This window comes from Periplaneta americana, chromosome 11 (assembly GCF_040183065.1).
Source record: "Periplaneta americana isolate PAMFEO1 chromosome 11, P.americana_PAMFEO1_priV1, whole genome shotgun sequence".
In the NCBI taxonomy this organism is placed as follows: domain Eukaryota; kingdom Metazoa; phylum Arthropoda; class Insecta; order Blattodea; family Blattidae; genus Periplaneta; species Periplaneta americana.
In genome coordinates this window covers 65,664,338-65,677,890 of record NC_091127.1, presented here as the reverse complement: position 1 = coordinate 65,677,890, position 13,553 = coordinate 65,664,338, and the positions used below count along the sequence as shown (strand labels likewise).

Here is a 13,553-nt window from a genome sequence, read left to right as displayed (position 1 = left end):
GACGTTTCTCAGATGCAAGTCAGCTATTTAGTGAATGATCGTTATTTTTATATGGCAATATTGCTGACATAACCCCTTCACACACTAATGCTTTGAAATGTAAGCGCATCTAAGCCAATATTTATCGCTGGAGAAGCGAATTATCATTATCATTATTATTATTATTATTATTATTATTATTATTATTATTATTATTATTATTATTATTGTTATTATGCTTTTTTGATGAATAACATTATATCGTTTTACTTTTTGAGATCAATTCTGCGACCATTCTTGTCGAAACCTTCAATCATGAAACCGTACAACGACATATCAAGACCTCTGGTCCTAGTTCTGAATATAATTCTTGGATTTTGTGCCCACATTAGAAAGTTGTGGCATGGATCTTTTACTGTATTACACTTCTTGTCATATTTATGTTCACAAACTGGCTGCTTCCTGAACCTTTGTGCCCTACTGTTACAGTCCGAGAAATTTCTTCCATAATGGCCTAGCAATTCAGTAAATTATACAGCACTAATTCATACGCACATCAATGTGTTAGTTCAGATTTCAGGATTCCATTATTAATATTAAAACACTTCACATAAAAATGAAGTAAATAAAACAATAGCTATACACTAACGATGCTTGATGAAATATTACTTTCAGGAATGTAGCCCGATGAAACATTCAGCTAGCGTAATCGCAGAGGACATATGCTTACAAGAGCTCGCTAAACATGCGACTATCATTTGCTCCTTGGTTCCCGCCGGCAGCGCTGCATGATCAAGCAAAATAGAGCACACATTTTCTTGAAATTGTAAGCGCCTCTTAAAGCAGTTATTGTATACAGCTCGCCGGTGACTCCTTGATTATGTGTTCAGCGTGACAGGTCATCATCCTTTATAAGACAAAAAAGAGACGAAGAACACAACGTAATTTTCGTGCTTTAATGCTGCGTTCGGCCGTGAGTACAAACCCCTTCTGGACTGCTTACCTAGTTTTGATTTTTCCTCAGTTTTCTACAACTGTAAAGCGAACATTAGGTCATTCCAAAGGGAATACTGGGATATAGCAGGCCGAATAGCAATTACGTCGATTCTATATAATTGGGAAATACATGAAGATTGTTAAATATGATATTGAATCCATACCTGCAAGTTCGTTTCCTATTTCAAACGTTAAAAAATAAAGTGCAAAGGTAAACCGTTAACTTACTAAATCTACAAATAAAAATAAATCGGTTGTTAGCTTAAATTAATAAAAACTTCAAGAAATCGATAAAATATTATGTATCAATAACATAGCATATAAGAAATCATAAGGATATAGCATATAACAATTCAGAAAAATAAAAATTCCGCTTTCGATGACTTTAGGTATTCAAACTTCTCGAAACGTTCCTCCTCTCCAAATTCATCATACGTGGCAGCATGTGTAGCTTTGTACTGTCTTTCAATATTAGGCTATATTTTCTTGTTGTAATTGTAATAGTAAACATGTTGTACGGTCGTTAATTTAAGCTATCTATTACACCATCGACCATAAGATCGGTTCTCCTTATTTCTTCTTTCGCTAGATTCCACTTGCTCTGTCGTGATGAACTCGCTACTGATCCAGTACACTTGAGAGGCGATCTAATTGCTTCTAGTCAGGACAGAAAGCAAGCAGAGGGTACCCACTAACAGAATATGCTCTCATGCCGACCCCTGCTTAGCTAATCAAGATTTCATTAATACAAAAGGGATCCTTTTCCACCCGCCACATAAACATTCAAATAAGGAAAATAATTATCAAATACTTTATGTGGAGTGTATTACTATACGGAAGCGAAAGTTGGAGAATTGTAAATCAAGAAAACAGTCGTTTGAAAAACATGGAAATGTGGAATTGGCGTACATATTAAAAACCAGCTGACAAGGAAACATTCTCATGGGGCAGATAATTCATTTTTCTTCCACAATGTTAATAATGTCAAAACAAGTGCTTATACAAATTTTGGCGACTAAGCACAATTACGAAGGCCGTCCAGAAAGCTGATTTCCTGTTGCCGTTTGTAGAAAGAGAACAATTTCTTGCAAAACTTTATTGGAACAGATACACCAATTATTATTGAGCTATTTTTAACATGTTTCCCATCTGAACTGAGATATTTGTCATACCGTAGGATCAACAGAGAGGTGCAGACGGCTGTCACACACTTGTTGTGGCAGATTTCTATGGCACACGGATATAATACTTTATCCCATGGTATGATAATTGTCTCAATTTCGGTAGAGAATAGCTCAACAATTCCTGTATCTGTTCCAATAAATTTCTGCATGAAATTTTGTTTTTTTTTTTTCTTTTATAAAAGGCTCCAGGAAAATTTACTTTCTGGACAGCACTCGCAATTGCGCTCGAATGGCCAAAATTTATATAAACACTTTTTTTGACATTATTAACATGATGGCAGAAAAAATATCTGTCCCATGATAATTTTTGCTTGTAAGAAGATTTTATGAAATATCGAACTTTTAAAAAAGGCAAATATAAATACAGCATCATTGAAGAAATTATGAAAAAGAAAATTAGTTAGCCGAAAAGTCAAATAAAATACATTATACCTATAAACATAGTGTTATGCCAAATGATAAACCCAGTATTCGCCCATCTTTCCTATATTCTGCCTTCCTCTTAGTCCCCGAATATGATCTATAAATCTTAATATCATCTATCAGTTGATGTCTTCTTCTATTCCGGACTCTTCCCTTATTCACCATTTCTTTCAGTGTGTCCTTCAGTATGAAGTTTCCTCTCAGCCAGTGACCCAACCAATTTCTTTTCCTCTTCCTGATCAGTTTCAGCATCATTCTTTCTTCACCCACTCTTCCCAATACAGCTTCGTTATTTATTCCGTCTGTCCATTTCACACATTCCATCCTTTTCATATCCACATTTCAAATGCTTCTAGTCGCTTCTTTTCACTTTGTCGCAATGTCCATGTTTCTTTTCCATACAATGCCACACTTCACACAGATAAATTCACTAGTCTATTTCTTTTTTTCTTTCAGAGGTTCGTAGAAATGCCCCTTTTCCTATAAAAAGTCTCCTTTGCTGATGCTATCCTTCTTTGACTTCCTGACAATAGTTCATATTACTGCTTATAGTACACTTCAAGTATTTGAAGGTATCCACTTGCTCTGCGGTGTCATTTAGTATTCGCATGTTTATCTTGTTTATTTTTCTCGCGACAACCATGGTTTTCGTCTATTTTGCATTTATCTTCATCCCATACTGCTTACAGCTGTCATTTAGCTTCACTACCATATCCCTTAGTTTTGTCTGTTTTGTCTGTCCCTTCAAAGGAAGTGAAAGATAAAAAAACAACCTATACAGGGTGTAAGGGGTATAAGTGTCATTATTTTAACTCATGATTATTCATGCCATAAGGAAGAAAAATGTTCTTACAATTTTTTTTTCTGATTGCAATTTTTAATAAATTATTATTGTTTAGAATATTAGGCCTTTGGCTACGTTTCTGGATGGGGAGGAGAGGGGTTTAGAAGTATACAGTTCAGCTCAAGCGGGGAGGAGGGGATTTAGAAGTACACAGTACAAGCTGATATAGACATACCGGTACAAAACATATCTTCTGTTCTAATGCAGGAGCGGACCATGACAATACTGTTGTTTACATAAAACGAGCAGCAAATAGAAACTTTCAATCTAATTAATAGGACATTATGGAAAATTTACATTTTATGTAACAATATTATTCGATTTTTAATTGTACGTCTAAAAAATAAACAATAATGGTTTTCTGCACAAACTCACACTAACTTTTTTTCTAATGCAATACTTTAATCTCTCCCGCTTCTGTAAAGCAGTATAATTTTTAAACAAATTTCCGGTTGTTTGATTTTCGAAACGGGGAAAGAGACTTCTAGTTTTTAATAATCGTTGAGAAACTGCTACAAACGTTCGCCGATTAAGTAACCTTCTTTGAGGAAAATGTTGACGGTACATCCTTCTTGCATCACTTGAATTACGACGACTTTCTCCATAAATTAATAACATGATATTCCTAAACTGTGAATGACATTGTCGAATACTCTGTACTGTACTGACATTCGCTCGGCAGTAGAGCTATTGACAGGGAGCTTGAACTCAGCTGATTCGTTCTTACGTCTGTGGAGAGTACTGCCTGCTCAACGTTGCCACGTCTCTCACGCCAGAATATTAACAAATTTAAGCATGCATTTTTATTTAATTTTCTGAAAACTTTTTTTTTATTATTTTAAGTTCTTTTACGACGCTTTATCAACTTAGGTTATTTAGCGTCTTAATGAGATGAAGGTGATAATGCCAGTGAAATGAGTCCGGGGTTGAACACCGAAAGATACCGAGCAACGAAAACGTAATAGAATACACATATTTATATAAACTGATATTAACTATTTGCTAGATATATCTACTGATGTAATTTTACTAACGATATAAGCAGTATAACGCAAATAAAATAGGAAAATAAATATTTTTTCTGGGAAAACTATCAAGTTTTGACCCTATGTTGTATGAACATTTTTTGATTCTGTAGATCGTCCCCGACGACTGTGAAAAGGACGGCACTTATACCCCTTACATTCTGTACACTTAAAAGACAGGCTCAGTAAAATGATGTGCTGCAGAAACATTGCTAAAGGGATAACACGAAACTTTCAGACACTGAGTATCATATAAAATAATGTTATACAATAGTTGTAGTTTTAGTGACTTCTTACATACGAGAGAACTACTCGTATGTTCCAACTTCAGAACTCAAAGGTAGAAATGAGTTAATTCAAGTTCTCTAAAAGAAACAAGCAAACGAATGAAAAAAGCACTACTTTTATTGTACTTTTATTCTACTTTTTTCTTTAAATCATCGACGTCATTGTATTGATGCTTACAGTCCTCATCGAATTGGAAGGTTGACTGCTTTGGCGTATTATAGATGCGAGGTTTGTGATTAAAAGTGCTTATTGGGCGGGAAATGGAGCATCCCTAAGTATTTCAGTTCAAGTAGGCTTATTGTGCAATTGTTATGAAATTATTTGCGTGCCGACTGTACGCACAGGCAAGCTGTCCCTAACAATCCTACACCACACAATCCTCTCTTGCCATCAAATCCATAAACCGTACCTCTGATGGTGATCTGCCCTACCTCAACATCTTCATATGTCGCCATGTCTCTATCAAGAGCGAGATTCTGGGGGTGGAGCTTTGATGTAGATCTATGACAATTCAATTTTTTTAATTTACCAATCTTTGGAGAAACTACGGGGAATACCCACTATGGCAGTGGATGGATTCGGCGCCTTGCAAACAAATGTGGTGACAAATTTTTTGGAGGAGTAGATGATAACGAAAATGGAATTGGTAGTGTTTTCTGAAATTCTGAGGAAAATGGGGGCATTCAGGGGAAAACTCCTACAATTTCTATCACAAATAGAGTTTCGTCATAGCCACCAGCGTAGCTCAGTCTATTGAGGGGCTTGCCTACCGATCTGAAAGAGCACTCGGGCGCGGGTTCGATTCCCGCTTGGACTGATTACCTGGGTATTTTTTTTCCTAGGCTTTCACCAACCGTAAAGCGAATATCAGGTAATTCTCGCCCTAATCTCGCCAAATATCACATCACTATCATCAATCCCATCGACTCTAAATAACCTAGTAGTTGATACGGCGTCGTTAAATAACCAACTAAAAATGTTCGCCATCATCAGGATTTGAATTGGTCCACGATCTTCGTCGTAAGCTAGCTCTCTGGCAACTCAGCTACAAACGCGTTAGTTACTCAAAATTGAGTCATATTAAGCACACTTAAATGCCATCGACCTGGGCCGGGATCTAACCCGCAACCTTGTGCACAGAAGGTCACCGCTATACCAACTACGCTACCGAGGCCGATTTGAAGTTGGTAATGATAAAGAAATTAAGCCTGAATTTATCGTAGATTATTATTATTATTATTATTATTATTATTATTATTATTATTATTATTATTAAATCTTTTCTCTTTACTGGAATATGAATATACTTTCTTCACTAACTTGCATAGCTGAAATTGTATTTGTCAGATCTAATGCGGCAGTTTTTTTTTCGTTATGTCATTGTTTTAATTTCCACTGAAACTCAACACCATCTCTGACTTGTCCATAATTGATTAGTATCCATGCTGGGTAACTTTCGGTGTTGGACCACGGACTCATTTCACCTGCATTATCACTTTCATCTCATGCAGACGCTAAATGAACTAAGATGTTGATAAAGCGTCGTAAAATAACCTACTAGAATAAAAAAATAAAAGATTAGTATCCATAAAGAATAATTGGTAGTTTCCTAGTACCCGGTACTCGTTACATAGGTCTTTTTTATGTTTACACAGTGGCTCCTTTCTGAAAAGAATTTTAATAGTTTGTTACTAGATGTGATTCTATTCAGCTTGTAATATTTTTTGGTCCAGGGAAAATATACATCATTTATGATTATACAACATGGCTGACTTAACAGCTTGTGTAACGAGTACCGGGTACTAGGGAACTTCCGAATAATTATATAAAATATTTAATGTAGGCTATATTTTCTTCAAGTCTGGTTCCACCGTCACTCCGCCACGTCATTTCGAAATGCAATAGTAGTCGTTAATAATTCATTGGCACAGTTTGTGATTTCACAAACATTCATCGGCGTAAAACGTTGCGCGGATTTAGTGAGCATCAAATCACAAGCCTTATATAAAAATGATCGTTTACTCAAAAGCTTTATTATATGCGATAAAAAAAATACAACTCGACTTTCAAGTCGGTTGGCATATTCCCTCGCATCGGGTTCAAATATGACGTAATATGTCCTTGAAGATGGGTGGTGTGTGTTACCATTTTCTTAGTTCGCATTTAGTTCGATTCGATGCGGGAGCGTCTGTCTTTTTCTGTTGTCCAGTGCTAGTGGATAGAGCGTTATGACTACCAATTTTGTTCTAAACTCCGGTTTTTAAGCTAAGCTACCTTTCGTGTAAAACTAGCTCAGATAGACAGAGTAACATGTGTTTCCTTGTTGAATAATGTTAATTTGGTGTGTACGTGTGTGTAGTCTTCAAGTGTTCACAAATTCCAGCACCAGTGTCCAAAACGCGAATAGTTTTATTGCTCTTAGTCTTACGAGAAACTACTGGAGGAATTAATTTCATCATGGTTAAAATTCGGAACGATATGCAGTATATGGGAAACTAAGAAAGGTAAGTTAAGATCAAGTGCCTTGCAGATTAGTGTAATCTCACCATCAATCGCTTGAAAATGGTGAACTCCAAGTTTCTAAGTTGCATAAAATAAAATAAAATAAAATAAAATAAAATAATATAATATAATACAATTAAGGGACTGTAATTTTCGTCATCGTGACATACTATAAATTAAATTAATACATTACTTCTATCGTTGGTTCTTTGAAATAAATTTTATCGTTTAATTGACAGAACAATGATAATTGTTTATTTTACCCTATATGAAACGTATTCCGGTTTCTTTCTTTCTTTCTTTCTTTCTTTCTTTCTTTCTTTCTACAAAAATTCACTTTTAAACGGTATTAGATTTCTCGTCAGTTGGAGTTTGTATTTTATAGCCATGCAATGAGAGAAGTAATACGTCGCAGACCAGTCAGTATGCATAACGTAATTGGATCACAATATTGAGAAATCCCACGTGTTCATTTTTTTACTAAATTGAATTATATATGATTTCGTATTCTAAACATGTAGACTCGTGATATTATGAAGAGAAACCCCACATATTCCCATCAACATTCATTTTAGCTAAAGTGTTAAGAAAAAAATAATTTGAGCACAAATATAGGACCTGAAAAGTTTAGTTTTGTAGACATGTGAGGTTTCTCAATATTTCGGTTCAATTAGGGTCGAATCCATTACCTCAATCTGTAAAATATATTTCGTCAATCTGCGGAAAAAAACATTTTCAACATCACTGATATAGAAGAAGTGGTTTTGGAAATAACAAATACCTATAGCGATTTCTATTGAATATTTTTTTTCTTTTTTTTTTTTTTTTTTTTCAATTTAGGGTTAAACTACCTCAGAGTTAGTTCCTCGTACTCTGCTTATATACCTTAAAGTGTTTAGACCTCTCTCCTCAGTCATACCAACATAATTTAGGTAATATTACGAAGATTTCACGCTAGTGTACACTCACGTTATGCCTTACATCTAGTAATCTGTGACAGGTTAGGTTAGTTTAGATTTTTGTTATGCCTTTCGGTAATTCAGTAGAAACCTTTGGTCATTATGACGATATCAATGGATAGAGGATCAGTGACAGGTTAGGTTTGTTTTTTTTTTCAGGTTTTTGGCATGCCTTGCATCTGTTTTTATTTGTTAGGCGTACCAAAAACCTGAACAAGCCAAATGTATTCTGTCACTGATATTCGATGATGTCCGCTATATTGACCAATGTTTTCTACCGAATTAACTGTTGCATGATATTAAATGTACAAAATTTTATAGGGTTACGCCCTCTAAACCGTCAAATATTCACTGCACCAACACAAAATGCGAACATGATGTGGACTACCATAACGATAAAAAAAAGATCGCGCGGAAAAAAAATCCTGTGGTTTCATGAAATTTTTTATGAAACTAGGACTGAAGTAGTTCGGATGATTTCAGAAGCGAAAATATTTGAATTTATAAGTGATTTTTTGTGAAGATTCAGTTTAACGTATACGCAAGGCATAAAAAGCTTAAACCAACCAAATCTAACCTGTCACATATTCGTATATGCAAGGAGTATAAGCGGAGTACGAAGGAAACTACCTCAGCGCTAGTTTAATTAAATTTCTTACGAAAATGGCGACTATATCAAGTTAATTCAATATGACCATTATATAGGATATAAAAACGTTCTCGACGTCAACAATAAAGTCACGGCCATGCATTTTACACAAGACAAAGGTAGAAAGATAAACAAGTAAATAAAAATAACTCGTCCATAACAAAACTCAAAACCACAGACATAATCACAATCTGTAGACTATTAATATTAAAATAAACTTCAGAACACGCGACTTCATGTAAGTTATACTAAACCAGACATGTACACATAAATCTGTTGAATAGGAAATATCAAACAACCAAACCAAGTATTTTTCGAAATAGTTGTACTCTTTCCACAAACAACACAAATCAAAACTTTATACTTTACTCCACAAATTACAAAAACCTTCAAAAAGTAAAACATTCTTCACACTCCGAAAATTACGAGCTGAACTGAACCATGAATTGGTCGATCACACGCCACGTTCATCTCTTGATCAACGAACTTTCAAAAGTTAAAAACGTTCCTATGTAAACTAGACATATCGCAAAACTCCACTTATCGATCTATGGATCACAATACCGTCATCTTATAACGTAATGAAACCTGTCACTAATGACATCATAGTTTCCATCGTACTTATGATGTACTTACTGTTTTTTTGTTACACTAAGCAATTTTAATTGTTTAATGAATATATCCGTAACTACTTGTAATTCAGTCTTTATTTTAATCTGTCTTACAGAATTTTGCCATTCTTTATTTAGATTGATATATTATCTTATGCCGGTTCACATTGATTAATGATAAACTTTGTGTAAAAATATAAAATATACGTGTAAGCCAACGGTGAATCACAGACACTGAAACGGGTACGAGGAGTTTCCTGTACATTGCTGTGTATTTCATTCATGTACTGAAGGCAAACAGTGGCGGTATCATGTTGCTCTACAAACTCTGTCTCTACAAGCAGTAAGAGGTGGTTTCGTAAAGAATAAGAAGGATAACTTTTTTGTTGTTCTGTCGGACAAACTCTGTAGTATGTTTACTTTGCTTAAAGGTTCAATTAGGAGTATATAGACACATTAATTGGCATGCTGAATAATGTATTATTATTATTATTATTATTATTATTATTATTATTATTATTGACCACTAATTATGTGTTTCTATAATTCTTCTGTACGTGCATGAATATTGATATTTTTAGATCTTCTCCCCAGAAGGGTAAAATTATTAGGTTTTATCTCTATTTTAATCTTCTTAATATATAAGGGTAACTATTTATTAGTTATTCATTTAATAATAGTATTGTAGAAAAAATGATTCAGTATTATGTGCCAACGAACTGTTAAACACCAGGAATTGACATGTCTTAAATCAGTCAGGAAAAGGAAGGTGAGATAAATAAACGTAAGGAAGTCAGCTACCTAACGGGGTTTGGAATATTTCGTGCTCTAAAGTATTTTAATAGAATAGAATTTCTCAAAAGAGTAATGATTAAAATAGCTTAAATAAGTTGTCCATGAGAAATTTTTAATTTTGAGAAAACTATGAATTCCTCGTGGGTCCCTATCATCACGGTATGGCGCGTCCTCAGGTTGCGGATCGAGGAGACGGCCTCCAGATAGGGAGGGTAGCTGCGAATATATTGAATAAGCAGTCGCGGACAGCCGATGAGGGGTGGTCCTCCAGCTTGGGGGTTGGGCGAAGGGCTAACAACCCATCACCGTGAAAAACAGCTCGTTACGAAACCTTCAAATAAGACTGGATTAATCTTGCTCAGGATAGCGACCTATGGCGGGCTTATGTGAGGGCGGCAATGAATCTCCGGGTTCCTTAAAAGCAGTAAGTAAGTAAGCACGAATTTCTCGACCAAGATTCGAGAGAAGAATTTAGAAAATTCCTGATTATATTCAAGAGGAAGGTTAAAAAAAAAGCAAGAAAAATCACACATTATTCACTGGCTCTTGATGATAGCAGTGACATTATTGATGCAGCAAAGCTTGAGATCTTTATCCGCGGGATTGATCAAGATGTTAGTACAGGAACCACCACTGGTTGTAGTTTTCATGTCAAGTACCTTTCCTCCGTCTCCTTACTTCATAGACTGTCTGTCGCTTTTGATCGCTGCAGCTCGAGTTTTGGTCACTGCTGGGTAAGCCTATAAACACACAATATAAGTAAATACATACCATAAATATTAGGCCTATCCAAATGATAATATCCTGACCTGTGTTACGTTGGTTGGTGGTCCCACGTCCTAAACTCTCGTCTTGTGTCTCTCTTTGATGTTATATTTAAATCCACCGTTTTAAGAAATGGAGAGGCCTACCACCTGTAGATAATGATGCGTCACTGCTTCTAACCATCCTTTTAGCAGCAATGGCCTTCAACTCATTCACTGTGTACAGAATGTTTCCGAGATAAGGAACCCTGGTCCGGAAATGAGAGTCGAATGTTATAAGCAAAAATAGTTGTGTCGAAATGGAATAGTAATTTGGCACCACGTGCCCTCCTTCCCTTAAACTTTGGAACAATCGTGGAAAGATGGTATGGGCCGGATGTCTCCTACGTGGGTACTTGTCCCGATACAATCTGTGAGCTTGTGTACTGTTCCCATTGGCCCATCCGTATTCGAAAATCAGGTCTGCACATTCCGCCCTCGTGTACTCCTCCATTTCACTAGGACAGATCGACTGGACACTGCAACTTGTACACATACACTGCTATCTACGTGCATACTATCAGGATCGACCATGTCCGTTACACATTACGCCAACTGCAATGCTTTAGTGTAGTTTCCTGTCCCCACCCCTCAGACAGCGCAATGAATTGAATACTGTAAGTAGACAACGTAAACGTCAGATGATACAGTATGTGTAAGATGTACAGATAAATATACATAAATAAGGTGTACAGAGGAATAAAATTATTTCATTTCCACAGAACTAATTTTGCTTGTAAATTTCGACTCTGTCACTTCCTGACCAGGGTTACTTATCTCAAATTGATACATGTGCCCTTCCCCATCATCCCTGAAAGTTTGTAACACTAGCCCGGAAATATCCTGTATATACTGTTTCTCCATTAATGTAGCTGTAACTGCTTAGGCAAGGTTTTATACGGAGAATGAAAAGAGGCTATTAATGAGTGAAGAATGAAACTGTAGTTTTATTTTCATGTTCATTAATAGCATCCTACCATAAAAACAAAGTACATTTCGGTAATGAAGTGTCTGTATATAGTTTATTGTGGCTCTTGATTTTAGCAGTGTTGCAATTACATCAGAAGTGGCCTGAATTTTTTATAGCTCAACGTACATTACATTATTCATTTAAATTTAAGAGATAATTAGTTTAACACAAGAAGGCCATTAAAAATATTAATGGAGTGCTATTTTGTGCGAAAGGAACACAGAATGATGACCAAGATTTGATCCCCTTTTAAATGAACGATTTTATTTGTCACAGTGTCTCCACACATCGGCTAAAGAACTATGTAATTGTACACTCGAATAATTTTTAAATCTCTGAAACCTTCTTTGAAATAAGGATGTCATAAAAGTTAGAACTTAATTTCATTCACAAAGATTGAGATGTAATGTAACGACATTTCTTAAAATTACCTTATTTCAGCGTGTTAGGTAACGTTACTTTGAAATGTAACACATTTTGTTTGTATGTGAATGCGTGCGCGCGTTTTTATATAGAGGCCTAAAACTATTTTATGTAAAACATTAGATTTGTTTCAAAGACAAGAATAACACTTGATCAGAGATATTAATATTTAAATGCAGACTTTGCGAAATCAGTAAATATATTTTGCTTGCCTTGGATTTTCAAGGGCTAGACACGGGACGGGTCCGTAACGTTTCTCATAGTTTGGCCCATTGTGTGCTCTATATATGCGGTGATTTCCCTAGGCCAAGTGGTTTGTATATGTTGACAGGTGGGCTTCCTCTTTCAACTCCTGATTGATAGAGCTAGGTCCCTTCGGCAGACGAATATTCTGATAAGGCCCCAAGACTTTGTTAGCATTGGAAACCTGCTCTACCCGGGAAACTTCACTCCAGCCTATTGTTACTATTGTAGATGATAGATGAAATGACCGGAAGCAGCAGAGTAATAGTGGAATAATGGAGGGATACTGATTATCCCGAGGAAAGATCTCCGCAGTGTATGTTTGATCACCATAAATTCCAACACGACCTGGCAAAAACAGATGTTGTCTGAACCAATTGATCTCATTTTAATTATTTTAAAATAATAATAACAATTAAGAAACACGTTAAGGGAATTATCCTTGCACCAAATGGAGTACTCTCTGGACTAAAACCATCGTATTTTAATTATTTAAGTACAATTTCAGTTAAGTAACATTACACGATTTTCTCCTCTGTCAAACATGGATGTTCCCCCTACCAAATGTCATATTTTATTTATATAATTACTTGATATTTGTTTCCAACAAGTGCAGCGAAGCGCATGGGTATGGTTAGTAAATACTATATTAACTGCTACAAATTAAACTTGAGTTTCTCTGGATTTGAACTACACTACTCGCTGTGCTAGCAGCTCGACTAATTGTGCGATAGATTAAAAATACCCTTTCTTAAATTTAAACTTGCCCCCTTCACAATTCCTTCCCGTTACTCTTACGCTTACATGAATTGTTTATATATAAAATTGCGTACAATAAGCGTTTTCAGTTGTATTATAG

At 35.5% G+C, this 13,553-nt stretch overlaps 1 protein-coding gene across 1 annotated transcript in view; it reads left to right on the top strand.

Annotated features, from left to right (window-relative positions):
* The first annotated feature begins 6,928 nt into the window (after positions 1-6,928).
* Positions 6,929-13,553, top strand: part of stg1 (stargazin-like protein) — a 1,309,117-nt gene continuing 1,302,492 nt past the window's right edge. The window contains exon 1 of the mRNA XM_069839565.1: positions 6,929-7,243. The gene's annotated coding sequence lies outside the window, so the exon portion shown is untranslated. The remainder of the gene's footprint in view (positions 7,244-13,553) is intronic.